General features: G+C 41.1%; 49 non-coding genes across 49 annotated transcripts; all 49 read left to right on the top strand.

Moving 5' to 3' along the window:
- The first annotated feature begins 66 nt into the window (after nucleotides 1-66).
- Nucleotides 67-140, top strand: Trnai-aau (transfer RNA isoleucine (anticodon AAU)). Its single transcript has one exon. It is a non-coding gene; the product is annotated as a tRNA-Ile (tRNA).
- Nucleotides 141-147: 7 nt separating this feature from the next.
- Nucleotides 148-220, top strand: Trnaf-gaa (transfer RNA phenylalanine (anticodon GAA)). Its single transcript has one exon. It is a non-coding gene; the product is annotated as a tRNA-Phe (tRNA).
- Nucleotides 221-628: 408 nt separating this feature from the next.
- Nucleotides 629-702, top strand: Trnai-aau (transfer RNA isoleucine (anticodon AAU)). The gene has a single exon. It is a non-coding gene; the product is annotated as a tRNA-Ile (tRNA).
- Nucleotides 703-709: 7 nt separating this feature from the next.
- On the top strand, nucleotides 710-782 carry Trnaf-gaa (transfer RNA phenylalanine (anticodon GAA)). The gene has a single exon. It is a non-coding gene; the product is annotated as a tRNA-Phe (tRNA).
- Nucleotides 783-1,180: 398 nt separating this feature from the next.
- Trnai-aau (transfer RNA isoleucine (anticodon AAU)) lies at nucleotides 1,181-1,254 on the top strand. Its single transcript has one exon. It is a non-coding gene; the product is annotated as a tRNA-Ile (tRNA).
- Nucleotides 1,255-1,261: 7 nt separating this feature from the next.
- Nucleotides 1,262-1,334, top strand: Trnaf-gaa (transfer RNA phenylalanine (anticodon GAA)). The gene has a single exon. It is a non-coding gene; the product is annotated as a tRNA-Phe (tRNA).
- Nucleotides 1,335-1,742: 408 nt separating this feature from the next.
- On the top strand, nucleotides 1,743-1,816 carry Trnai-aau (transfer RNA isoleucine (anticodon AAU)). Its single transcript has one exon. It is a non-coding gene; the product is annotated as a tRNA-Ile (tRNA).
- Nucleotides 1,817-2,830: 1,014 nt separating this feature from the next.
- Trnai-aau (transfer RNA isoleucine (anticodon AAU)) lies at nucleotides 2,831-2,904 on the top strand. The gene has a single exon. It is a non-coding gene; the product is annotated as a tRNA-Ile (tRNA).
- A 7-nt stretch (nucleotides 2,905-2,911) lies between these two features.
- Trnaf-gaa (transfer RNA phenylalanine (anticodon GAA)) lies at nucleotides 2,912-2,984 on the top strand. Its single transcript has one exon. It is a non-coding gene; the product is annotated as a tRNA-Phe (tRNA).
- Nucleotides 2,985-3,382: 398 nt separating this feature from the next.
- Trnai-aau (transfer RNA isoleucine (anticodon AAU)) lies at nucleotides 3,383-3,456 on the top strand. Its single transcript has one exon. It is a non-coding gene; the product is annotated as a tRNA-Ile (tRNA).
- Nucleotides 3,457-3,463: 7 nt separating this feature from the next.
- Trnaf-gaa (transfer RNA phenylalanine (anticodon GAA)) lies at nucleotides 3,464-3,536 on the top strand. Its single transcript has one exon. It is a non-coding gene; the product is annotated as a tRNA-Phe (tRNA).
- A 393-nt stretch (nucleotides 3,537-3,929) lies between these two features.
- On the top strand, nucleotides 3,930-4,003 carry Trnai-aau (transfer RNA isoleucine (anticodon AAU)). The gene has a single exon. It is a non-coding gene; the product is annotated as a tRNA-Ile (tRNA).
- A 7-nt stretch (nucleotides 4,004-4,010) lies between these two features.
- On the top strand, nucleotides 4,011-4,083 carry Trnaf-gaa (transfer RNA phenylalanine (anticodon GAA)). Its single transcript has one exon. It is a non-coding gene; the product is annotated as a tRNA-Phe (tRNA).
- A 383-nt stretch (nucleotides 4,084-4,466) lies between these two features.
- On the top strand, nucleotides 4,467-4,540 carry Trnai-aau (transfer RNA isoleucine (anticodon AAU)). The gene has a single exon. It is a non-coding gene; the product is annotated as a tRNA-Ile (tRNA).
- Nucleotides 4,541-4,547: 7 nt separating this feature from the next.
- On the top strand, nucleotides 4,548-4,620 carry Trnaf-gaa (transfer RNA phenylalanine (anticodon GAA)). The gene has a single exon. It is a non-coding gene; the product is annotated as a tRNA-Phe (tRNA).
- Nucleotides 4,621-5,018: 398 nt separating this feature from the next.
- Nucleotides 5,019-5,092, top strand: Trnai-aau (transfer RNA isoleucine (anticodon AAU)). Its single transcript has one exon. It is a non-coding gene; the product is annotated as a tRNA-Ile (tRNA).
- A 7-nt stretch (nucleotides 5,093-5,099) lies between these two features.
- Nucleotides 5,100-5,172, top strand: Trnaf-gaa (transfer RNA phenylalanine (anticodon GAA)). Its single transcript has one exon. It is a non-coding gene; the product is annotated as a tRNA-Phe (tRNA).
- Nucleotides 5,173-5,580: 408 nt separating this feature from the next.
- Nucleotides 5,581-5,654, top strand: Trnai-aau (transfer RNA isoleucine (anticodon AAU)). The gene has a single exon. It is a non-coding gene; the product is annotated as a tRNA-Ile (tRNA).
- Nucleotides 5,655-6,668: 1,014 nt separating this feature from the next.
- Trnai-aau (transfer RNA isoleucine (anticodon AAU)) lies at nucleotides 6,669-6,742 on the top strand. The gene has a single exon. It is a non-coding gene; the product is annotated as a tRNA-Ile (tRNA).
- A 7-nt stretch (nucleotides 6,743-6,749) lies between these two features.
- Nucleotides 6,750-6,822, top strand: Trnaf-gaa (transfer RNA phenylalanine (anticodon GAA)). The gene has a single exon. It is a non-coding gene; the product is annotated as a tRNA-Phe (tRNA).
- Nucleotides 6,823-7,210: 388 nt separating this feature from the next.
- Nucleotides 7,211-7,284, top strand: Trnai-aau (transfer RNA isoleucine (anticodon AAU)). Its single transcript has one exon. It is a non-coding gene; the product is annotated as a tRNA-Ile (tRNA).
- Nucleotides 7,285-8,293: 1,009 nt separating this feature from the next.
- On the top strand, nucleotides 8,294-8,367 carry Trnai-aau (transfer RNA isoleucine (anticodon AAU)). Its single transcript has one exon. It is a non-coding gene; the product is annotated as a tRNA-Ile (tRNA).
- Nucleotides 8,368-8,374: 7 nt separating this feature from the next.
- Trnaf-gaa (transfer RNA phenylalanine (anticodon GAA)) lies at nucleotides 8,375-8,447 on the top strand. The gene has a single exon. It is a non-coding gene; the product is annotated as a tRNA-Phe (tRNA).
- Nucleotides 8,448-8,830: 383 nt separating this feature from the next.
- On the top strand, nucleotides 8,831-8,904 carry Trnai-aau (transfer RNA isoleucine (anticodon AAU)). Its single transcript has one exon. It is a non-coding gene; the product is annotated as a tRNA-Ile (tRNA).
- Nucleotides 8,905-8,911: 7 nt separating this feature from the next.
- Nucleotides 8,912-8,984, top strand: Trnaf-gaa (transfer RNA phenylalanine (anticodon GAA)). Its single transcript has one exon. It is a non-coding gene; the product is annotated as a tRNA-Phe (tRNA).
- Nucleotides 8,985-9,382: 398 nt separating this feature from the next.
- On the top strand, nucleotides 9,383-9,456 carry Trnai-aau (transfer RNA isoleucine (anticodon AAU)). The gene has a single exon. It is a non-coding gene; the product is annotated as a tRNA-Ile (tRNA).
- A 7-nt stretch (nucleotides 9,457-9,463) lies between these two features.
- Trnaf-gaa (transfer RNA phenylalanine (anticodon GAA)) lies at nucleotides 9,464-9,536 on the top strand. The gene has a single exon. It is a non-coding gene; the product is annotated as a tRNA-Phe (tRNA).
- Nucleotides 9,537-9,944: 408 nt separating this feature from the next.
- On the top strand, nucleotides 9,945-10,018 carry Trnai-aau (transfer RNA isoleucine (anticodon AAU)). Its single transcript has one exon. It is a non-coding gene; the product is annotated as a tRNA-Ile (tRNA).
- Nucleotides 10,019-11,032: 1,014 nt separating this feature from the next.
- Trnai-aau (transfer RNA isoleucine (anticodon AAU)) lies at nucleotides 11,033-11,106 on the top strand. The gene has a single exon. It is a non-coding gene; the product is annotated as a tRNA-Ile (tRNA).
- Nucleotides 11,107-11,113: 7 nt separating this feature from the next.
- Trnaf-gaa (transfer RNA phenylalanine (anticodon GAA)) lies at nucleotides 11,114-11,186 on the top strand. Its single transcript has one exon. It is a non-coding gene; the product is annotated as a tRNA-Phe (tRNA).
- A 388-nt stretch (nucleotides 11,187-11,574) lies between these two features.
- Trnai-aau (transfer RNA isoleucine (anticodon AAU)) lies at nucleotides 11,575-11,648 on the top strand. The gene has a single exon. It is a non-coding gene; the product is annotated as a tRNA-Ile (tRNA).
- A 1,009-nt stretch (nucleotides 11,649-12,657) lies between these two features.
- On the top strand, nucleotides 12,658-12,731 carry Trnai-aau (transfer RNA isoleucine (anticodon AAU)). The gene has a single exon. It is a non-coding gene; the product is annotated as a tRNA-Ile (tRNA).
- A 7-nt stretch (nucleotides 12,732-12,738) lies between these two features.
- Nucleotides 12,739-12,811, top strand: Trnaf-gaa (transfer RNA phenylalanine (anticodon GAA)). Its single transcript has one exon. It is a non-coding gene; the product is annotated as a tRNA-Phe (tRNA).
- Nucleotides 12,812-13,209: 398 nt separating this feature from the next.
- On the top strand, nucleotides 13,210-13,283 carry Trnai-aau (transfer RNA isoleucine (anticodon AAU)). The gene has a single exon. It is a non-coding gene; the product is annotated as a tRNA-Ile (tRNA).
- Nucleotides 13,284-13,290: 7 nt separating this feature from the next.
- On the top strand, nucleotides 13,291-13,363 carry Trnaf-gaa (transfer RNA phenylalanine (anticodon GAA)). Its single transcript has one exon. It is a non-coding gene; the product is annotated as a tRNA-Phe (tRNA).
- Nucleotides 13,364-13,761: 398 nt separating this feature from the next.
- Nucleotides 13,762-13,835, top strand: Trnai-aau (transfer RNA isoleucine (anticodon AAU)). The gene has a single exon. It is a non-coding gene; the product is annotated as a tRNA-Ile (tRNA).
- A 7-nt stretch (nucleotides 13,836-13,842) lies between these two features.
- Nucleotides 13,843-13,915, top strand: Trnaf-gaa (transfer RNA phenylalanine (anticodon GAA)). Its single transcript has one exon. It is a non-coding gene; the product is annotated as a tRNA-Phe (tRNA).
- Nucleotides 13,916-14,298: 383 nt separating this feature from the next.
- On the top strand, nucleotides 14,299-14,372 carry Trnai-aau (transfer RNA isoleucine (anticodon AAU)). The gene has a single exon. It is a non-coding gene; the product is annotated as a tRNA-Ile (tRNA).
- Nucleotides 14,373-14,379: 7 nt separating this feature from the next.
- Nucleotides 14,380-14,452, top strand: Trnaf-gaa (transfer RNA phenylalanine (anticodon GAA)). The gene has a single exon. It is a non-coding gene; the product is annotated as a tRNA-Phe (tRNA).
- A 398-nt stretch (nucleotides 14,453-14,850) lies between these two features.
- Nucleotides 14,851-14,924, top strand: Trnai-aau (transfer RNA isoleucine (anticodon AAU)). The gene has a single exon. It is a non-coding gene; the product is annotated as a tRNA-Ile (tRNA).
- Nucleotides 14,925-16,462: 1,538 nt separating this feature from the next.
- On the top strand, nucleotides 16,463-16,536 carry Trnai-aau (transfer RNA isoleucine (anticodon AAU)). Its single transcript has one exon. It is a non-coding gene; the product is annotated as a tRNA-Ile (tRNA).
- Nucleotides 16,537-16,543: 7 nt separating this feature from the next.
- On the top strand, nucleotides 16,544-16,616 carry Trnaf-gaa (transfer RNA phenylalanine (anticodon GAA)). The gene has a single exon. It is a non-coding gene; the product is annotated as a tRNA-Phe (tRNA).
- A 393-nt stretch (nucleotides 16,617-17,009) lies between these two features.
- On the top strand, nucleotides 17,010-17,083 carry Trnai-aau (transfer RNA isoleucine (anticodon AAU)). Its single transcript has one exon. It is a non-coding gene; the product is annotated as a tRNA-Ile (tRNA).
- A 7-nt stretch (nucleotides 17,084-17,090) lies between these two features.
- Nucleotides 17,091-17,163, top strand: Trnaf-gaa (transfer RNA phenylalanine (anticodon GAA)). The gene has a single exon. It is a non-coding gene; the product is annotated as a tRNA-Phe (tRNA).
- Nucleotides 17,164-17,551: 388 nt separating this feature from the next.
- On the top strand, nucleotides 17,552-17,625 carry Trnai-aau (transfer RNA isoleucine (anticodon AAU)). The gene has a single exon. It is a non-coding gene; the product is annotated as a tRNA-Ile (tRNA).
- A 7-nt stretch (nucleotides 17,626-17,632) lies between these two features.
- Trnaf-gaa (transfer RNA phenylalanine (anticodon GAA)) lies at nucleotides 17,633-17,705 on the top strand. Its single transcript has one exon. It is a non-coding gene; the product is annotated as a tRNA-Phe (tRNA).
- A 399-nt stretch (nucleotides 17,706-18,104) lies between these two features.
- Nucleotides 18,105-18,178, top strand: Trnai-aau (transfer RNA isoleucine (anticodon AAU)). The gene has a single exon. It is a non-coding gene; the product is annotated as a tRNA-Ile (tRNA).
- A 7-nt stretch (nucleotides 18,179-18,185) lies between these two features.
- Nucleotides 18,186-18,258, top strand: Trnaf-gaa (transfer RNA phenylalanine (anticodon GAA)). The gene has a single exon. It is a non-coding gene; the product is annotated as a tRNA-Phe (tRNA).
- A 398-nt stretch (nucleotides 18,259-18,656) lies between these two features.
- On the top strand, nucleotides 18,657-18,730 carry Trnai-aau (transfer RNA isoleucine (anticodon AAU)). Its single transcript has one exon. It is a non-coding gene; the product is annotated as a tRNA-Ile (tRNA).
- The last annotated feature ends 1,227 nt before the right edge of the window (nucleotides 18,731-19,957 follow it).

Genomic DNA, 19,957 nt, shown 5'->3' with positions numbered 1-19,957 from the left:
TGGAATCCCGACCAAAAGTGTTCATTGACACTTGACAAGGAGATTTGAATTCAATTTACAGCACATGGCCGGTTAGCTCAGTTGGTTAGAGCGTTGTGCTAATAACGCAAATGTCGCGGGTTCGATCCCCGTACTGGCCAGGTTATCGCCTCGATAGCTCAGTCGGGAGAGCGTCAGACTGAAGATCTGAAGGTCCCTGGTTCAATCCCGGGTCGAGGCAACACATCTTTTGCAACATTTTGTAATATTGTTTTCTACATTTGTTGTTCTGTGTTGGTGAGAATCACAACGAGAAAGTGCACTGAAAATGTTTACCGACAGATGCAAATTGACTTTACATTAAATCTGTCAGAAAATAGTCTCAGAGAACATTTTGAAAAAAGATTTCTACAACAGTAGGCTACTTGCTTCTCTAGTAGTTATTACTTCTCTAATTTGACTTCCATCGCATTGCCTATTTTTCACCAAAACAAACCTGGTGTGATTCAGGTTTGAGAATACTTACATTTTTTGTTTATTAGCTGAATTTAAATTTCTGTCAGCTTCGAGGGTTGCGCGGTGTTGGAATCCCGACCAAAAGTGTTCATTGACACTTGACAAGGAGATTTGAATTCAATTTACTGCACATGGCCGGTTAGCTCAGTTGGTTAGAGCGTTGTGCTAATAACGCAAATGTCGCGGGTTCGATCCCCGTACTGGCCAGGTTATCGCCTCGATAGCTCAGTCGGGAGAGCGTCAGACTGAAGATCTGATGGTCCCTGGTTCAATCCCGGGTCGAGGCAACACATCTTTTGTCATATTTTTTTCTACATTAGTTGTTCTGTGTTGGTGAGAATCACAACGAGAAAGTGCACTGAAAATGTTTACCGACAGATGCAAATTGACTTTACATTAAATCTGTCAGAAAATAGTCTCAGAGAACATTTTGAAAACAGATTTCTACTACAGTAGGCTACTTGCTTCTCTAGTAGTTATTACTTCTCTAATTTGACTTCCATCGCATTGCCTATTTTTCACCAAAACAAACCTGGTGTGATTCAGGTTTGAGAATACTTACATTTTTTGTTTATTAGCTGAATTTCAATTTCTGTCGGCTCCGAGGGTTGCGCGGTGTTGGAATCCCGACCAAAAGTGTTCATTGACACTTGACAAGGAGATTTGAATTCAATTTACAGCACATGGCCGGTTAGCTCAGTTGGTTAGAGCGTTGTGCTAATAACGCAAATGTCGCGGGTTCGATCCCCGTACTGGCCAGGTTATCGCCTCGATAGCTCAGTCGGGAGAGCGTCAGACTGAAGATCTGAAGGTCCCTGGTTCAATCCCGGGTCGAGGCAACACATCTTTTGCAACATTTTGTAATATTGTTTTCTACATTTGTTGTTCTGTGTTGGTGAGAATCACAACGAGAAAGTGCACTGAAAATGTTTACCGACAGATGCAAATTGACTTTACATTAAATCTGTCAGAAAATAGTCTCAGAGAACATTTTGAAAAAAGATTTCTACAACAGTAGGCTACTTGCTTCTCTAGTAGTTATTACTTCTCTAATTTGACTTCCATCGCATTGCCTATTTTTCACCAAAACAAACCTGGTGTGATTCAGGTTTGAGAATACTTACATTTTTTGTTTATTAGCTGAATTTAAATTTCTGTCAGCTTCGAGGGTTGCGCGGTGTTGGAATCCCGACCAAAAGTGTTCATTGACACTTGACAAGGAGATTTGAATTCAATTTACTGCACATGGCCGGTTAGCTCAGTTGGTTAGAGCGTTGTGCTAATAACGCAAATGTCGCGGGTTCGATCCCCGTACTGGCCAGGTTATCCCCTCGATAGCTCAGTCGGGAGAGCGTCAGACTGAAGATCTGAAGGTCCCTGGTTCAATCCCGGGTCGAGGCAACACATCTTTTGTAATATTGTTTTCTACATTTGTTGTTCTGTGTTGGTGAGAATCACAACGAGAAAGTACACTGAAAATGTTTACCGACAGATGCAAATTGACTTTACATTAAATCTGTCAGAAAATAGTCTCAGAGAACATTTTGAAAAAAGATTTCTACAACAGTAGGCTACTTGCTTCTCTACTTCTCTAATTTGACTTCCGTCGCATTGCCTATTTTTCACCAAAACAAACCTGGTGTGATTCAGGTTTGAGAATACTTACATTTTTTGTTTATTAGCTGAATTTCAATTTCTGTCGGCTTCGAGGGTTGCGCGGTGTTGGAATCCCGACCAAAAGTGTTCATTGACACTTGACAAGGAGATTTGAATTCAATTTACTGCACATTAGCTCAGTTGGTTAGAGCGTTGTGCTAATAACGCAAATGTCGCGGGTTCGATCCCCGTACTGGCCAGGTTATCCCCTCGATAGCTCAGTCAGGAGAGCGTCAGACTGAAGATCTGAAGGTCCCTGGTTCAATCCAGGGTCGAGGCAACACATCTTTTGTCATATTTTTTTCTACATTAGTTGTTCTGTGTTGGTGAAAATCACAACGAGAAAGTACACTGAAAATGTTTACCGACAGATGCAAATTGACTTTACATTAAATCTGTCAGAAAATAGTCTCAGAGAACATTTTGAAAAAAGATTTCTACAACAGTAGGCTACTTGCTTCTCTAGTAGTTTATTACTTCTCTAATTTGACTTCCGTCGCATTGCTTATTTTTCACCAAAACAAACCTGGTGTGATTCAGGTTTGAGAATACTTACATTGTTTGTTTATTAGCTGAATTTCAATTTCTGTCGGTTCCGAGGGTTGCGCGGTGTTGGAATCCCGACCAAAAGTGTTCATTGACACTTGACAAGGAGATTTGAATTGAATTTACAGCACATGGCCGGTTAGCTCAGTTGGTTAGAGCGTTGTGCTAATAACGCAAATGTCGCGGGTTCGATCCCCGTACTGGCCAGGTTATCGCCTCGATAGCTCAGTCGGGAGAGCGTCAGACTGAAGATCTGAAGGTCCCTGGTTCAATCCCGGGTCGAGGCAACACATCTTTTGTAATATTTTTTTCTACATTAGTTGTTCTGTGTTGGTGAGAATCACAACGAGAAAGTGCACTGAAAATGTTTACCGACAGATGCAAATTGACTTTACATTAAATCTGTCAGAAAATAGTCTCAGAGAACATTTTGAAAAAAGATTTCTACAACAGTAGGCTACTTGCTTCTCTAGTAGTTATTACTTCTCTAATTTGACTTCCGTCGCATTGCCTATTTTTCACCAAAACAAACCTGGTGTGATTCAGGTTTGAGAATACTTACATTTTTTGTTTATTAGCTGAATTTCAATTTCTGTCGGCTTCGAGGGTTGCGCGGTGTTGGAATCCCGACCAAAAGTGTTCATTGACATTTGACAAGGAGATTTGAATTCAATTTACTGCACATGGCCGGTTAGCTCAGTTGGTTAGAGCGTTGTGCTAATAACGCAAATGTCGCGGGTTCGATCCCCGTACTGGCCAGGTTATCGCCTCGATAGCTCAGTTGGGAGAGCGTCAGACTGAAGATCTGAAGGTCCCTGGTTCAATCCCGGGTCGAGGCAACACATCTTTTGCAACATTTTGTAATATTTTTTTCTACATTTGTTGTTCTGTGTTGGTGAGAATCACAACGAGAAAGTACACTGAAAATGTTTACCGACAGATGCAAATTGACTTTACATTAAATCTGTCAGAAAATAGTCTCAGAGAACATTTTGAAAAAAGATTTCTACAACAGTACTTGCTTCTCTACTTCTCTAATTTGACTTCCGTCGCATTGCCTATTTTTCACCAAAACAAACCTGGTGTGATTCAGGTTTGAGAATACTTACATTTTTTGTTTATTAGCTGAATTTCAATTTCTGTCAGCTTCGAGGGTTGCGCGGTGTTGGAATCCCGACCAAAAGTGTCCATTGACACTTGACAAGGAGATTTGAATTCAATTTACTGCACATGGCCGGTTAGCTCAGTTGGTTAGAGCGTTGTGCTAATAACGCAAATGTCGCGGGTTCGATCCCCGTACTGGCCAGGTTATCGCCTCGATAGCTCAGTCGGGAGAGCGTCAGACTGAAGATCTGAAGGTCCCTGGTTCAATCCCGGGTCGAGGCAACACATCTTTTGTAATATTGTTTTCTACATTTGTTGTTCTGTGTTGGTGAGAATCACAACGAGAAAGTACACTGAAAATGTTTACCGACAGATGCAAATTGACTTTACATTAAATCTGTCAGAAAATAGTCTCAGAGAACATTTTGAAAAAAGATTTCTACAACAGTACTTGCTTCTCTACTTCTCTAATTTGACTTCCGTCGCATTGCCTATTTTTCACCAAAACAAACCTGGTGTGATTCAGGTTTGAGAATACTTACATTTTTTGTTTATTAGCTGAATTTCAATTTCTGTCGGCTTCGAGGGTTGCGCGGTGTTGGAATCCCGACCAAAAGTGTTCATTGACACTTGACAAGGAGATTTGAATTCAATTTACAGCACATGGCCGGTTAGTTCAGTTGGTTAGAGCGTTGTGCTAATAACGCAAATGTCGCGGGTTCGATCCCCGTACTGGCCAGGTTATCGCCTCGATAGCTCAGTCGGGAGAGCGTCAGACTGAAGATCTGATGGTCCCTGGTTCAATCCCGGGTCGAGGCAACACATCTTTTGTCATATTGTTTTCTACATTAGTTGTTCTGTGTTGGTGAGAATCACAACGAGAAAGTGCACTGAAAATGTTTACCGACAGATGCAAATTGACTTTACATTAAATCTGTCAGAAAATAGTCTCAGAGAACATTTTGAAAAAAGATTTCTACTACAGTAGGCTACTTGCTTCTCTAGTAGTTATTACTTCTCTAATTTGACTTCCATCGCATTGCCTATTTTTCACCAAAACAAACCTGGTGTGATTCAGGTTTGAGAATACTTACATTTTTTGTTTATTAGCTGAATTTCAATTTCTGTCGGCTCCGAGGGTTGCGCGGTGTTGGAATCCCGACCAAAAGTGTTCATTGACACTTGACAAGGAGATTTGAATTCAATTTACAGCACATGGCCGGTTAGCTCAGTTGGTTAGAGCGTTGTGCTAATAACGCAAATGTCGCGGGTTCGATCCCCGTACTGGCCAGGTTATCGCCTCGATAGCTCAGTCGGGAGAGCGTCAGACTGAAGATCTGAAGGTCCATGGTTCAATCCCGGGTCGAGGCAACACATCTTTTGCAACATTTTGTAATATTGTTTTCTACATTTGTTGTTCTGTGTTGGTGAGAATCACAACGAGAAAGTGCACTGAAAATGTTTACCGACAGATGCAAATTGACTTTACATTAAATCTGTCAGAAAATAGTCTCAGAGAACATTTTGAAAAAAGATTTCTACAACAGTAGGCTACTTGCTTCTCTAGTAGTTATTACTTCTCTAATTTGACTTCCATCGCATTGCCTATTTTTCACCAAAACAAACCTGGTGTGATTCAGGTTTGAGAATACTTACATTTTTTGTTTATTAGCTGAATTTAAATTTCTGTCAGCTTCGAGGGTTGCGCGGTGTTGGAATCCCGACCAAAAGTGTTCATTGACACTTGACAAGGAGATTTGAATTCAATTTACTGCACATGGCCGGTTAGCTCAGTTGGTTAGAGCGTTGTGCTAATAACGCAAATGTCGCGGGTTCGATCCCCGTACTGGCCAGGTTATCCCCTCGATAGCTCAGTCGGGAGAGCGTCAGACTGAAGATCTGAAGGTCCCTGGTTCAATCCCGGGTCGAGGCAACACATCTTTTGTAATATTGTTTTCTACATTTGTTGTTCTGTGTTGGTGAGAATCACAACGAGAAAGTACACTGAAAATGTTTACCGACAGATGCAAATTGACTTTACATTAAATCTGTCAGAAAATAGTCTCAGAGAACATTTTGAAAAAAGATTTCTACAACAGTAGGCTACTTGCTTCTCTACTTCTCTAATTTGACTTCCGTCGCATTGCCTATTTTTCACCAAAACAAACCTGGTGTGATTCAGGTTTGAGAATACTTACATTTTTTGTTTATTAGCTGAATTTCAATTTCTGTCGGCTTCGAGGGTTGCGCGGTGTTGGAATCCCGACCAAAAGTGTTCATTGACACTTGACAAGGAGATTTGAATTCAATTTACTGCACATTAGCTCAGTTGGTTAGAGCGTTGTGCTAATAACGCAAATGTCGCGGGTTCGATCCCCGTACTGGCCAGGTTATCCCCTCGATAGCTCAGTCGGGAGAGCGTCAGACTGAAGATCTGAAGGTCCCTGGTTCAATCCAGGGTCGAGGCAACACATCTTTTGTAATATTGTTTTCTACATTAGTTGTTCTGTGATGGTGAAAATCACAACGAGAAAGTACACTGAAAATGTTTACCGACAGATGCAAATTGACTTTACATTAAATCTGTCAGAAAATAGTCTTAGAGAACATTTTGAAAAAAGATTTCTACAACAGTAGGCTACTTGCTTCTCTAGTAGTTTATTACTTCTCTAATTTGACTTCCGTCGCATTGCTTATTTTTCACCAAAACAAACCTGGTGTGATTCAGGTTTGAGAATACTTACATTGTTTGTTTATTAGCTGAATTTCAATTTCTGTCGGCTTCGAGGGTTGCGCGGTGTTGGAATCCCGACCAAAAGTGTTCATTGACATTTGACAAGGAGATTTGAATTCAATTTACTGCACATGGCCGGTTAGCTCAGTTGGTTAGAGCGTTGTGCTAATAACGCAAATGTCGCGGGTTCGATCCCCGTACTGGCCAGGTTATCGCCTCGATAGCTCAGTCGGGAGAGCGTCAGACTGAAGATCTGAAGGTCCCTGGTTCAATCCCGGGTCGAGGCAACACATCTTTTGTAATATTGTTTTCTACATTTGTTGTTCTGTGTTGGTGAGAATCACAACGAGAAAGTACACTGAAAATGTTTACCGACAGATGCAAATTGACTTTACATTAAATCTGTCAGAAAATAGTCTCAGAGAACATTTTGAAAAAAGATTTCTACAACAGTAGGCTACTTGCTTCTCTACTTCTCTAATTTGACTTCCGTCGCATTGCCTATTTTTCACCAAAACAAACCTGGTGTGATTCAGGTTTGAGAATACTTACATTTTTTGTTTATTAGCTGAATTTAAATTTCTGTCAGCTTCGAGGGTTGCGCGGTGTTGGAATCCCGACCAAAAGTGTTCATTGACACTTGACAAGGAGATTTGAATTCAATTTACTGCACATGGCCGGTTAGCTCAGTTGGTTAGAGCGTTGTGCTAATAACGCAAATGTCGCGGGTTCGATCCCCGTACTGGCCAGGTTATCCCCTCGATAGCTCAGTCGGGAGAGCGTCAGACTGAAGATCTGAAGGTCCCTGGTTCAATCCCGGGTCGAGGCAACACATCTTTTGTAATATTGTTTTCTACATTTGTTGTTCTGTGTTGGTGAGAATCACAACGAGAAAGTACACTGAAAATGTTTACCGACAGATGCAAATTGACTTTACATTAAATCTGTCAGAAAATAGTCTCAGAGAACATTTTGAAAAAAGATTTCTACAACAGTACTTGCTTCTCTACTTCTCTAATTTGACTTCCGTCGCATTGCCTATTTTTCACCAAAACAAACCTGGTGTGATTCAGGTTTGAGAATACTTACATTTTTTGTTTATTAGCTGAATTTCAATTTCTGTCGGCTTCGAGGGTTGCGCGGTGTTGGAATCCCGACCAAAAGTGTTCATTGACACTTGACAAGGAGATTTGAATTCAATTTACTGCACATTAGCTCAGTTGGTTAGAGCGTTGTGCTAATAACGCAAATGTCGCGGGTTCGATCCCCGTACTGGCCAGGTTATCCCCTCGATAGCTCAGTCGGGAGAGCGTCAGACTGAAGATCTGAAGGTCCCTGGTTCAATCCCGGGTCGAGGCAACACATCTTTTGTCATATTTTTTTCTACATTAGTTGTTCTGTGTTGGTGAAAATCACAACGAGAAAGTACACTGAAAATGTTTACCGACAGATGCAAATTGACTTTACATTAAATCTGTCAGAAAATAGTCTCAGAGAACATTTTGAAAAAAGATTTCTACAACAGTAGGCTACTTGCTTCTCTAGTAGTTTATTACTTCTCTAATTTGACTTCCGTCGCATTGCCTATTTTTCACCAAAACAAACCTGGTGTGATTCAGGTTTGAGAATACTTACATTGTTTGTTTATTAGCTGAATTTCAATTTCTGTCGGTTCCGAGGGTTGCGCGGTGTTGGAATCCCGACCAAAAGTGTTCATTGACACTTGACAAGGAGATTTGAATTGAATTTACAGCACATGGCCGGTTAGCTCAGTTGGTTAGAGCGTTGTGCTAATAACGCAAATGTCGCGGGTTCGATCCCCGTACTGGCCAGGTTATCGCCTCGATAGCTCAGTCGGGAGAGCGTCAGACTGAAGATCTGAAGGTCCCTGGTTCAATCCCGGGTCGAGGCAACACATCTTTTGTAATATTGTTTTCTACATTTGTTGTTCTGTGTTGGTGAGAATCACAACGAGAAAGTACACTGAAAATGTTTACCGACAGATGCAAATTGACTTTACATTAAATCTGTCAGAAAATAGTCTCAGAGAACATTTTGAAAAAAGATTTCTACAACAGTACTTGCTTCTCTACTTCTCTAATTTGACTTCCGTCGCATTGCCTATTTTTCACCAAAACAAACCTGGTGTGATTCAGGTTTGAGAATACTTACATTTTTTGTTTATTAGCTGAATTTCAATTTCTGTCGGCTTCGAGGGTTGCGCGGTGTTGGAATCCCGACCAAAAGTGTTCATTGACACTTGACAAGGAGATTTGAATTCAATTTACAGCACATGGCCGGTTAGTTCAGTTGGTTAGAGCGTTGTGCTAATAACGCAAATGTCGCGGGTTCGATCCCCGTACTGGCCAGGTTATCGCCTCGATAGCTCAGTCGGGAGAGCGTCAGACTGAAGATCTGATGGTCCCTGGTTCAATCCCGGGTCGAGGCAACACATCTTTTGTCATATTGTTTTCTACATTAGTTGTTCTGTGTTGGTGAGAATCACAACGAGAAAGTGCACTGAAAATGTTTACCGACAGATGCAAATTGACTTTACATTAAATCTGTCAGAAAATAGTCTCAGAGAACATTTTGAAAAAAGATTTCTACTACAGTAGGCTACTTGCTTCTCTAGTAGTTATTACTTCTCTAATTTGACTTCCATCGCATTGCCTATTTTTCACCAAAACAAACCTGGTGTGATTCAGGTTTGAGAATACTTACATTTTTTGTTTATTAGCTGAATTTCAATTTCTGTCGGCTCCGAGGGTTGCGCGGTGTTGGAATCCCGACCAAAAGTGTTCATTGACACTTGACAAGGAGATTTGAATTCAATTTACAGCACATGGCCGGTTAGCTCAGTTGGTTAGAGCGTTGTGCTAATAACGCAAATGTCGCGGGTTCGATCCCCGTACTGGCCAGGTTATCGCCTCGATAGCTCAGTCGGGAGAGCGTCAGACTGAAGATCTGAAGGTCCATGGTTCAATCCCGGGTCGAGGCAACACATCTTTTGCAACATTTTGTAATATTGTTTTCTACATTTGTTGTTCTGTGTTGGTGAGAATCACAACGAGAAAGTGCACTGAAAATGTTTACCGACAGATGCAAATTGACTTTACATTAAATCTGTCAGAAAATAGTCTCAGAGAACATTTTGAAAAAAGATTTCTACAACAGTAGGCTACTTGCTTCTCTAGTAGTTATTACTTCTCTAATTTGACTTCCATCGCATTGCCTATTTTTCACCAAAACAAACCTGGTGTGATTCAGGTTTGAGAATACTTACATTTTTTGTTTATTAGCTGAATTTAAATTTCTGTCAGCTTCGAGGGTTGCGCGGTGTTGGAATCCCGACCAAAAGTGTTCATTGACACTTGACAAGGAGATTTGAATTCAATTTACTGCACATGGCCGGTTAGCTCAGTTGGTTAGAGCGTTGTGCTAATAACGCAAATGTCGCGGGTTCGATCCCCGTACTGGCCAGGTTATCCCCTCGATAGCTCAGTCGGGAGAGCGTCAGACTGAAGATCTGAAGGTCCCTGGTTCAATCCCGGGTCGAGGCAACACATCTTTTGTAATATTGTTTTCTACATTTGTTGTTCTGTGTTGGTGAGAATCACAACGAGAAAGTACACTGAAAATGTTTACCGACAGATGCAAATTGACTTTACATTAAATCTGTCAGAAAATAGTCTCAGAGAACATTTTGAAAAAAGATTTCTACAACAGTAGGCTACTTGCTTCTCTACTTCTCTAATTTGACTTCCGTCGCATTGCCTATTTTTCACCAAAACAAACCTGGTGTGATTCAGGTTTGAGAATACTTACATTTTTTGTTTATTAGCTGAATTTCAATTTCTGTCGGCTTCGAGGGTTGCGCGGTGTTGGAATCCCGACCAAAAGTGTTCATTGACACTTGACAAGGAGATTTGAATTCAATTTACTGCACATTAGCTCAGTTGGTTAGAGCGTTGTGCTAATAACGCAAATGTCGCGGGTTCGATCCCCGTACTGGCCAGGTTATCCCCTCGATAGCTCAGTCGGGAGAGCGTCAGACTGAAGATCTGAAGGTCCCTGGTTCAATCCAGGGTCGAGGCAACACATCTTTTGTAATATTGTTTTCTACATTAGTTGTTCTGTGATGGTGAAAATCACAACGAGAAAGTACACTGAAAATGTTTACCGACAGATGCAAATTGACTTTACATTAAATCTGTCAGAAAATAGTCTTAGAGAACATTTTGAAAAAAGATTTCTACAACAGTAGGCTACTTGCTTCTCTAGTAGTTTATTACTTCTCTAATTTGACTTCCGTCGCATTGCTTATTTTTCACCAAAACAAACCTGGTGTGATTCAGGTTTGAGAATACTTACATTGTTTGTTTATTAGCTGAATTTCAATTTCTGTCGGCTTCGAGGGTTGCGCGGTGTTGGAATCCCGACCAAAAGTGTTCATTGACATTTGACAAGGAGATTTGAATTCAATTTACTGCACATGGCCGGTTAGCTCAGTTGGTTAGAGCGTTGTGCTAATAACGCAAATGTCGCGGGTTCGATCCCCGTACTGGCCAGGTTATCGCCTCGATAGCTCAGTCGGGAGAGCGTCAGACTGAAGATCTGAAGGTCCCTGGTTCAATCCCGGGTCGAGGCAACACATCTTTTGTAATATTGTTTTCTACATTTGTTGTTCTGTGTTGGTGAGAATCACAACGAGAAAGTACACTGAAAATGTTTACCGACAGATGCAAATTGACTTTACATTAAATCTGTCAGAAAATAGTCTCAGAGAACATTTTGAAAAAAGATTTCTACAACAGTAGGCTACTTGCTTCTCTACTTCTCTAATTTGACTTCCGTCGCATTGCCTATTTTTCACCAAAACAAACCTGGTGTGATTCAGGTTTGAGAATACTTACATTTTTTGTTTATTAGCTGAATTTAAATTTCTGTCAGCTTCGAGGGTTGCGCGGTGTTGGAATCCCGACCAAAAGTGTTCATTGACACTTGACAAGGAGATTTGAATTCAATTTACTGCACATGGCCGGTTAGCTCAGTTGGTTAGAGCGTTGTGCTAATAACGCAAATGTCGCGGGTTCGATCCCCGTACTGGCCAGGTTATCCCCTCGATAGCTCAGTCGGGAGAGCGTCAGACTGAAGATCTGAAGGTCCCTGGTTCAATCCCGGGTCGAGGCAACACATCTTTTGTAATATTGTTTTCTACATTTGTTGTTCTGTGTTGGTGAGAATCACAACGAGAAAGTACACTGAAAATGTTTACCGACAGATGCAAATTGACTTTACATTAAATCTGTCAGAAAATAGTCTCAGAGAACATTTTGAAAAAAGATTTCTACAACAGTACTTGCTTCTCTACTTCTCTAATTTGACTTCCGTCGCATTGCCTATTTTTCACCAAAACAAACCTGGTGTGATTCAGGTTTGAGAATACTTACATTTTTTGTTTATTAGCTGAATTTCAATTTCTGTCGGCTTCGAGGGTTGCGCGGTGTTGGAATCCCGACCAAAAGTGTTCATTGACACTTGACAAGGAGATTTGAATTCAATTTACTGCACATTAGCTCAGTTGGTTAGAGCGTTGTGCTAATAACGCAAATGTCGCGGGTTCGATCCCCGTACTGGCCAGGTTATCCCCTCGATAGCTCAGTCGGGAGAGCGTCAGACTGAAGATCTGAAGGTCCCTGGTTCAATCCCGGGTCGAGGCAACACATCTTTTGTCATATTTTTTTCTACATTAGTTGTTCTGTGTTGGTGAAAATCACAACGAGAAAGTACACTGAAAATGTTTACCGACAGATGCAAATTGACTTTACATTAAATCTGTCAGAAAATAGTCTCAGAGAACATTTTGAAAAAAGATTTCTACAACAGTAGGCTACTTGCTTCTCTAGTAGTTTATTACTTCTCTAATTTGACTTCCGTCGCATTGCCTATTTTTCACCAAAACAAACCTGGTGTGATTCAGGTTTGAGAATACTTACATTGTTTGTTTATTAGCTGAATTTCAATTTCTGTCGGTTCCGAGGGTTGCGCGGTGTTGGAATCCCGACCAAAAGTGTTCATTGACACTTGACAAGGAGATTTGAATTGAATTTACAGCACATGGCCGGTTAGCTCAGTTGGTTAGAGCGTTGTGCTAATAACGCAAATGTCGCGGGTTCGATCCCCGTACTGGCCAGGTTATCGCCTCGATAGCTCAGTCGGGAGAGCGTCAGACTGAAGATCTGAAGGTCCCTGGTTCAATCCAGGGTCGAGGCAACACATCTTTTGTAATATTTTTTTCTACATTAGTTGTTCTGTGTTGGTGAGAATCACAACGAGAAAGTGCACTGAAAATGTTTACCGACAGATGCAAATTGACTTTACATTAAATCTGTCAGAAAATAGTCTCAGAGAACATTTTGAAAAAAGATTTCTACAACAGTAGGCTACTTGCTTCTCTAGTAGTTATTACTTCTCTAATTTGACTTCCGTCGCATTGCCTATTTTTCACCAAAACAAACCTGGTGTGATTCAGGTTTGAGAATACTTACATTGTTTGTTTATTAGCTGAATTTCAATTTCTGTCGGTTCCGAGGGTTGCGCGGTGTTGGAATCCCGACCAAAAGTGTTCATTGACACTTGACAAGGAGATTTGAATTGAATTTACAGCACATGGCCGGTTAGCTCAGTTGGTTAGAGCGTTGTGCTAATAACGCAAATGTCGCGGGTTCGATCCCCGTACTGGCCAGGTTATCGCCTCGATAGCTCAGTCGGGAGAGCGTCAGACTGAAGATCTGAAGGTCCCTGGTTCAATCCAGGGTCGAGGCAACACATCTTTTGTAACATTTTTTTCTACATTAGTTGTTCTGTGTTGGTGAGAATCACAACGAGAAAGTGCACTGAAAATGTTTACCGACAGATGCAAATTGACTTTACATTAAATCTGTCAGAAAATAGTCTCAGAGAACATTTTGAAAAAAGATTTCTACAACAGTAGGCTACTTGCTTCTCTAGTAGTTATTACTTCTCTAATTTGACTTCCGTCGCATTGCCTATTTTTCACCAAAACAAACCTGGTGTGATTCAGGTTTGAGAATACTTACATTTTTTGTTTATTAGCTGAATTTCAATTTCTGTCGGCTTCGAGGGTTGCGCGGTGTTGGAATCCCGACCAAAAGTGTTCATTGACATTTGACAAGGAGATTTGAATTCAATTTACTGCACATGGCCGGTTAGCTCAGTTGGTTAGAGCGTTGTGCTAATAACGCAAATGTCGCGGGTTCGATCCCCGTACTGGCCAGGTTATCGCCTCGATAGCTCAGTCGGGAGAGCGTCAGACTGAAGATCTGAAGGTCCCTGGTTCAATCCCGGGTCGAGGCAACACATCTTTTGTAATATTGTTTTCTACATTTGTTGTTCTGTGTTGGTGAGAATCACAACGAGAAAGTACACTGAAAATGTTTACCGACAGATGCAAATTGACTTTACATTAAATCTGTCAGAAAATAGTCTCAGAGAACATTTTGAAAAAAGATTTCTACAACAGTACTTGCTTCTCTACTTCTCTAATTTGACTTCCGTCGCATTGCCTATTTTTCACCAAAACAAACCTGGTGTGATTCAGGTTTGAGAATACTTACATTTTTTGTTTATTAGCTGAATTTAAATTTCTGTCAGCTTCGAGGGTTGCGCGGTGTTGGAATCCCGACCAAAAGTGTCCATTGACACTTGACAAGGAGATTTGAATTGAATTTACAGCACATGGCCGGTTAGCTCAGTTGGTTAGAGCGTTGTGCTAATAACGCAAATGTCGCGGGTTCGATCCCCGTACTGGCCAGGTTATCGCCTCGATAGCTCAGTCGGGAGAGCGTCAGACTGAAGATCTGAAGGTCCCTGGTTCAATCCCGGGTCGAGGCAACACATCTTTTGTCATATTGTTTTCTACATTAGTTGTTCTGTGTTGGTGAGAATCACAACGAGAAAGTGCACTGAAATTGTTTACCGACAGATGCAAATTGACTTTACATTAAATCTGTCAGAAAATAGTCTCAGAGAACATTTTGAAAAAAGATTTCTACAACAGTAGGCTACTTGCTTCTCTAGTAGTTATTACTTCTCTAATTTGACTTCCATCGCATTGCCTATTTTTCACCAAAACAAACCTGGTGTGATTCAGGTTTGAGAATACTTACATTTTTTGTTTATTAGCTGAATTTAAATTTCTGTCAGCTTCGAGGGTTGCGCGGTGTTGGAATCCCGACCAAAAGTGTTCATTGACACTTGACAAGGAGATTTGAATTCAATTTACTGCACATGGCCGGTTAGCTCAGTTGGTTAGAGCGTTGTGCTAATAACGCAAATGTCGCGGGTTCGATCCCCGTACTGGCCAGGTTATCCCCTCGATAGCTCAGTCGCGAGAGCGTCAGACTGAAGATCTGAAGGTCCCTGGTTCAATCCCGGGTCGAGGCAACACATCTTTTGTAATATTGTTTTCTACATTTGTTGTTCTGTGTTGGTGAGAATCACAACGAGAAAGTACACTGAAAATGTTTACCGACAGATGCAAATTGACTTTACATTAAATCTGTCAGAAAATAGTCTCAGAGAACATTTTGAAAAAAGATTTCTACAACAGTACTTGCTTCTCTATTTGTCTAATTTGACTTCCGTCGCATTGCCTATTTTTCACCAAAACAAACCTGGTGTGATTCAGGTTTGAGAATACTTACATTTTTTGTTTATTAGCTGAATTTCAATTTCTGTCGGCTTCGAGGGTTGCGCGGTGTTGGAATCCCGACCAAAAGTGTTCATTGACACTTGACAAGGAGATTTGAATTCAATTTACTGCACATTAGCTCAGTTGGTTAGAGCGTTGTGCTAATAACGCAAATGTCGCGGGTTCGATCCCCGTACTGGCCAGGTTATCCCCTCGATAGCTCAGTCGGGAGAGCGTCAGACTGAAGATCTGAAGGTCCCTGGTTCAATCCCGGGTCGAGGCAACACATCTTTTGTCATATTTTTTTCTACATTAGTTGTTCTGTGTTGGTGAAAATCACAACGAGAAAGTACACTGAAAATGTTTACCGACAGATGCAAATTGACTTTACATTAAATCTGTCAGAAAATAGTCTCAGAGAACATTTTGAAAAAAGATTTCTACAACAGTACTTGCTTCTCTATTTCTCTAATTTGACTTCCGTCGCATTGCCTATTTTTCACCAAAACAAACCTGGTGTGATTCAGGTTTGAGAATACTTACATTTTTTGTTTATTAGCTGAATTTCAATTTCTGTCGGCTTCGAGGGTTGCGCGGTGTTGGAATCCCGACCAAAAGTGTTCATTGACACTTGACAAGGAGATTTGAATTCAATTTACTGCACATTAGCTCAGTTGGTTAGAGCGTTGTGCTAATAACGCAAATGTCGCGGGTTCGATCCCCGTACTGGCCAGGTTATCCCCTCGATAGCTCAGTCGGGAGAGCGTCAGACTGAAGATCTGAAGGTCCCTGGTTCAATCCCGGGTCGAGGCAACACATCTTTTGTCATATTTTTTTCTACATTAGTTGTTCTGTGTTGGTGAGAATCACAACGAGAAAGTGCACTGAAAATGTTTACCGACAGATGCAAATTGACTTTACATTAAATCTGTCAGAAAATAGTCTCAGAGAACATTTTGAAAAAAGATTTCTACAACAGTAGGCTACTTGCTTCTCTAGTAGTTATTACTTCTCTAATTTGACTTCCGTCGCATTGCCTATTTTTCACCAAAACAAACCTGGTGTGATTCAGGTTTGAGAATACTTACATTTTTTGTTTATTAGCTGAATTTCAATTTCTGTCGGCTTCGAGGGTTGCGCGGTGTTGGAATCCCGACCAAAAGTGTTCATTGATATTTGACAAGGAGATTTGAATTCAATTTACTGCACATGGCCGGTTAGCTCAGTTGGTTAGAGCGTTGTGCTAATAACGCAAATGTCGCGGGTTCGATCCCCGTACTGGCCAGGTTATCGCCTCGATAGCTCAGTCGGGAGAGCGTCAGACTGAAGATCTGAAGGTCCCTGGTTCAATCCCGGGTCGAGGCAACACATCTTTTGCAACATTTTGTAATATTGTTTTCTACATTTGTTGTTCTGTGTTGGTGAGAATCACAACGAGAAAGTACACTGAAAATGTTTACCGACAGATGCAAATTGACTTTACATTAAATCTGTCAGAAAATAGTCTCAGAGAACATTTTGAAAAAAGATTTCTACAACAGTACTTGCTTCTCTACTTCTCTAATTTGACTTCCGTCGCATTGCCTATTTTTCACCAAAACAAACCTGGTGTGATTCAGGTTTGAGAATACTTACATTTTTTGTTTATTAGCTGAATTTCAATTTCTGTCAGCTTCGAGGGTTGCGCGGTGTTGGAATCCCGACCAAAAGTGTCCATTGACACTTGACAAGGAGATTTGAATTCAATTTACTGCACATGGCCGGTTAGCTCAGTTGGTTAGAGCGTTGTGCTAATAACGCAAATGTCGCGGGTTCGATCCCCGTACTGGCCAGGTAATCGCCTCGATAGCTCAGTCGGGAGAGCGTCAGACTGAACATCTGAAGGTCCCTGGTTCAATCCCGGGTCGAGGCAACACATCTTTTGTAATATTGTTTTCTACATTTGTTGTTCTGTGTTGGTGAGAATCACAACGAGAAAGTACACTGAAAATGTTTACCGACAGATGCAAATTGACTTTACATTAAATCTGTCAGAAAATAGTCTCAGAGAACATTTTGAAAAAAGATTTCTACAACAGTAGGCTACTTGCTTCTCTACTTCTCTAATTTGACTTCCGTCGCATTGCCTATTTTTCACCAAAACAAACCTGGTGTGATTCAGGTTTGAGAATACTTACATTTTTTGTTTATTAGCTGAATTTCAATTTCTGTCGGCTTCGAGGGTTGCGCGGTGTTGGAATCCCGACCAAAAGTGTTCATTGACACTTGACAAGGAGATTTGAATTCAATTTACAGCACATGGCCGGTTAGCTCAGTTGGTTAGAGCGTTGTGCTAATAACGCAAATGTCGCGGGTTCGATCCCCGTACTGGCCAGGTTATCGCCTCGATAGCTCAGTCGGGAGAGCGTCAGACTGAAGATCTGAAGGTCCCTGGTTCAATCCCGGGTCGAGGCAACACATCTTTTGTCATAATTTTTTTCTACATTAGTTGTTCTGTGTTGGTGAGAATCACAACGAGAAAGTACACTGAAAATGTTTACCGACAGATGCAAATTGACTTTACATTAAATCTGTCAGAAAATAGTCTCAGAGAACATTTTGAAAAAAGATTTCTACAACAGTAGGCTACTTGCTTCTCTAGTAGTTATTACTTCTCTAATTTGACTTCCATCACATTGCCTATTTTTCACCAAAACAAACCTGGTGTGATTCAGGTTTGAGAATACTTACATTTTTTGTTTATTAGCTGAATTTCAATTTCTGTCGGCTTCGAAGGTTGCGCGGTGTTGGAATCCCGACCAAAAGTGTTCATTGACACTTGACAAGGAGATTTGAATTCAATTTACAGCACATGGCCGGTTAGCTCAGTTGGTTAGAGCGTTGTGCTAATAACGCAAATGTCGCGGGTTCGATCCCCGTACTGGCCAGGTTATCGCCTCGATAGCTCAGTCGGGAGAGCGTCAGACTGAAGATCTGAAGGTTCCTGGTTCAATCCCGGGTCGAGGCAACACATCTTTTGTCATATTGTTTTCTACATTAGTTGTTCTGTGTTGGTGAGAATCACAACGAGAAAGTGCACTGAAATTGTTTACCGACAGATGCAAATTGACTTTACATTAAATCTGTCAGAAAATAGTCTCAGAGAACATTTTGAAAAAAGATTTCTACAACAGTAGGCTACTTGCTTCTCTAGTAGTTATTACTTCTCTAATTTGACTTCCATCGCATTGCCTATTTTTCACCAAAACAAACCTGGTGTGATTCAGGTTTGAGAATACTTACATTTTTTGTTTATTAGCTGAATTTAAATTTCTGTCAGCTTCGAGGGTTGCGCGGTGTTGGAATCCCGACCAAAAGTGTTCATTGACACTTGACAAGGAGATTTGAATTCAATTTACTGCACATGGCCGGTTAGCTCAGTTGGTTAGAGCGTTGTGCTAATAACGCAAATGTCGCGGGTTCGATCCCCGTACTGGCCAGGTTATCCCCTCGATAGCTCAGTCGCGAGAGCGTCAGACTGAAGATCTGAAGGTCCCTGGTTCAATCCCGGGTCGAGGCAACACATCTTTTGTAATATTGTTTTCTACATTTGTTGTTCTGTGTTGGTGAGAATCACAACGAGAAAGTACACTGAAAATGTTTACCGACAGATGCAAATTGACTTTACATTAAATCTGTCAGAAAATAGTCTCAGAGAACATTTTGAAAAAAGATTTCTACAACAGTACTTGCTTCTCTATTTGTCTAATTTGACTTCCGTCGCATTGCCTATTTTTCACCAAAACAAACCTGGTGTGATTCAGGTTTGAGAATACTTACATTTTTTGTTTATTAGCTGAATTTCAATTTCTGTCGGCTTCGAGGGTTGCGCGGTGTTGGAATCCCGACCAAAAGTGTTCATTGACACTTGACAAGGAGATTTGAATTCAATTTACTGCACATTAGCTCAGTTGGTTAGAGCGTTGTGCTAATAACGCAAATGTCGCGGGTTCGATCCCCGTACTGGCCAGGTTATCCCCTCGATAGCTCAGTCGGGAGAGCGTCAGACTGAAGATCTGAAGGTCCCTGGTTCAATCCCGGGTCGAGGCAACACATCTTTTGTCATATTTTTTTCTACATTAGTTGTTCTGTGTTGGTGAAAATCACAACGAGAAAGTACACTGAAAATGTTTACCGACAGATGCAAATTGACTTTACATTAAATCTGTCAGAAAATAGTCTCAGAGAACATTTTGAAAAAAGATTTCTACAACAGTACTTGCTTCTCTATTTCTCTAATTTGACTTCCGTCGCATTGCCTATTTTTCACCAAAACAAACCTGGTGTGATTCAGGTTTGAGAATACTTACATTTTTTGTTTATTAGCTGAATTTCAATTTCTGTCGGCTTCGAGGGTTGCGCGGTGTTGGAATCCCGACCAAAAGTGTTCATTGACACTTGACAAGGAGATTTGAATTCAATTTACTGCACATTAGCTCAGTTGGTTAGAGCGTTGTGCTAATAACGCAAATGTCGCGGGTTCGATCCCCGTACTGGCCAGGTTATCCCCTCGATAGCTCAGTCGGGAGAGCGTCAGACTGAAGATCTGAAGGTCCCTGGTTCAATCCCGGGTCGAGGCAACACATCTTTTGTCATATTTTTTTCTACATTAGTTGTTCTGTGTTGGTGAGAATCACAACGAGAAAGTGCACTGAAAATGTTTACCG

The sequence above is a fragment of the Phallusia mammillata genome, chromosome 2, assembly GCF_965637545.1.
Source record: "Phallusia mammillata chromosome 2, kaPhaMamm4.hap1.1, whole genome shotgun sequence".
Lineage (NCBI taxonomy): Eukaryota > Metazoa > Chordata > Ascidiacea > Phlebobranchia > Ascidiidae > Phallusia > Phallusia mammillata.
This window is presented reverse-complemented; position numbering and strand designations above follow the sequence as displayed.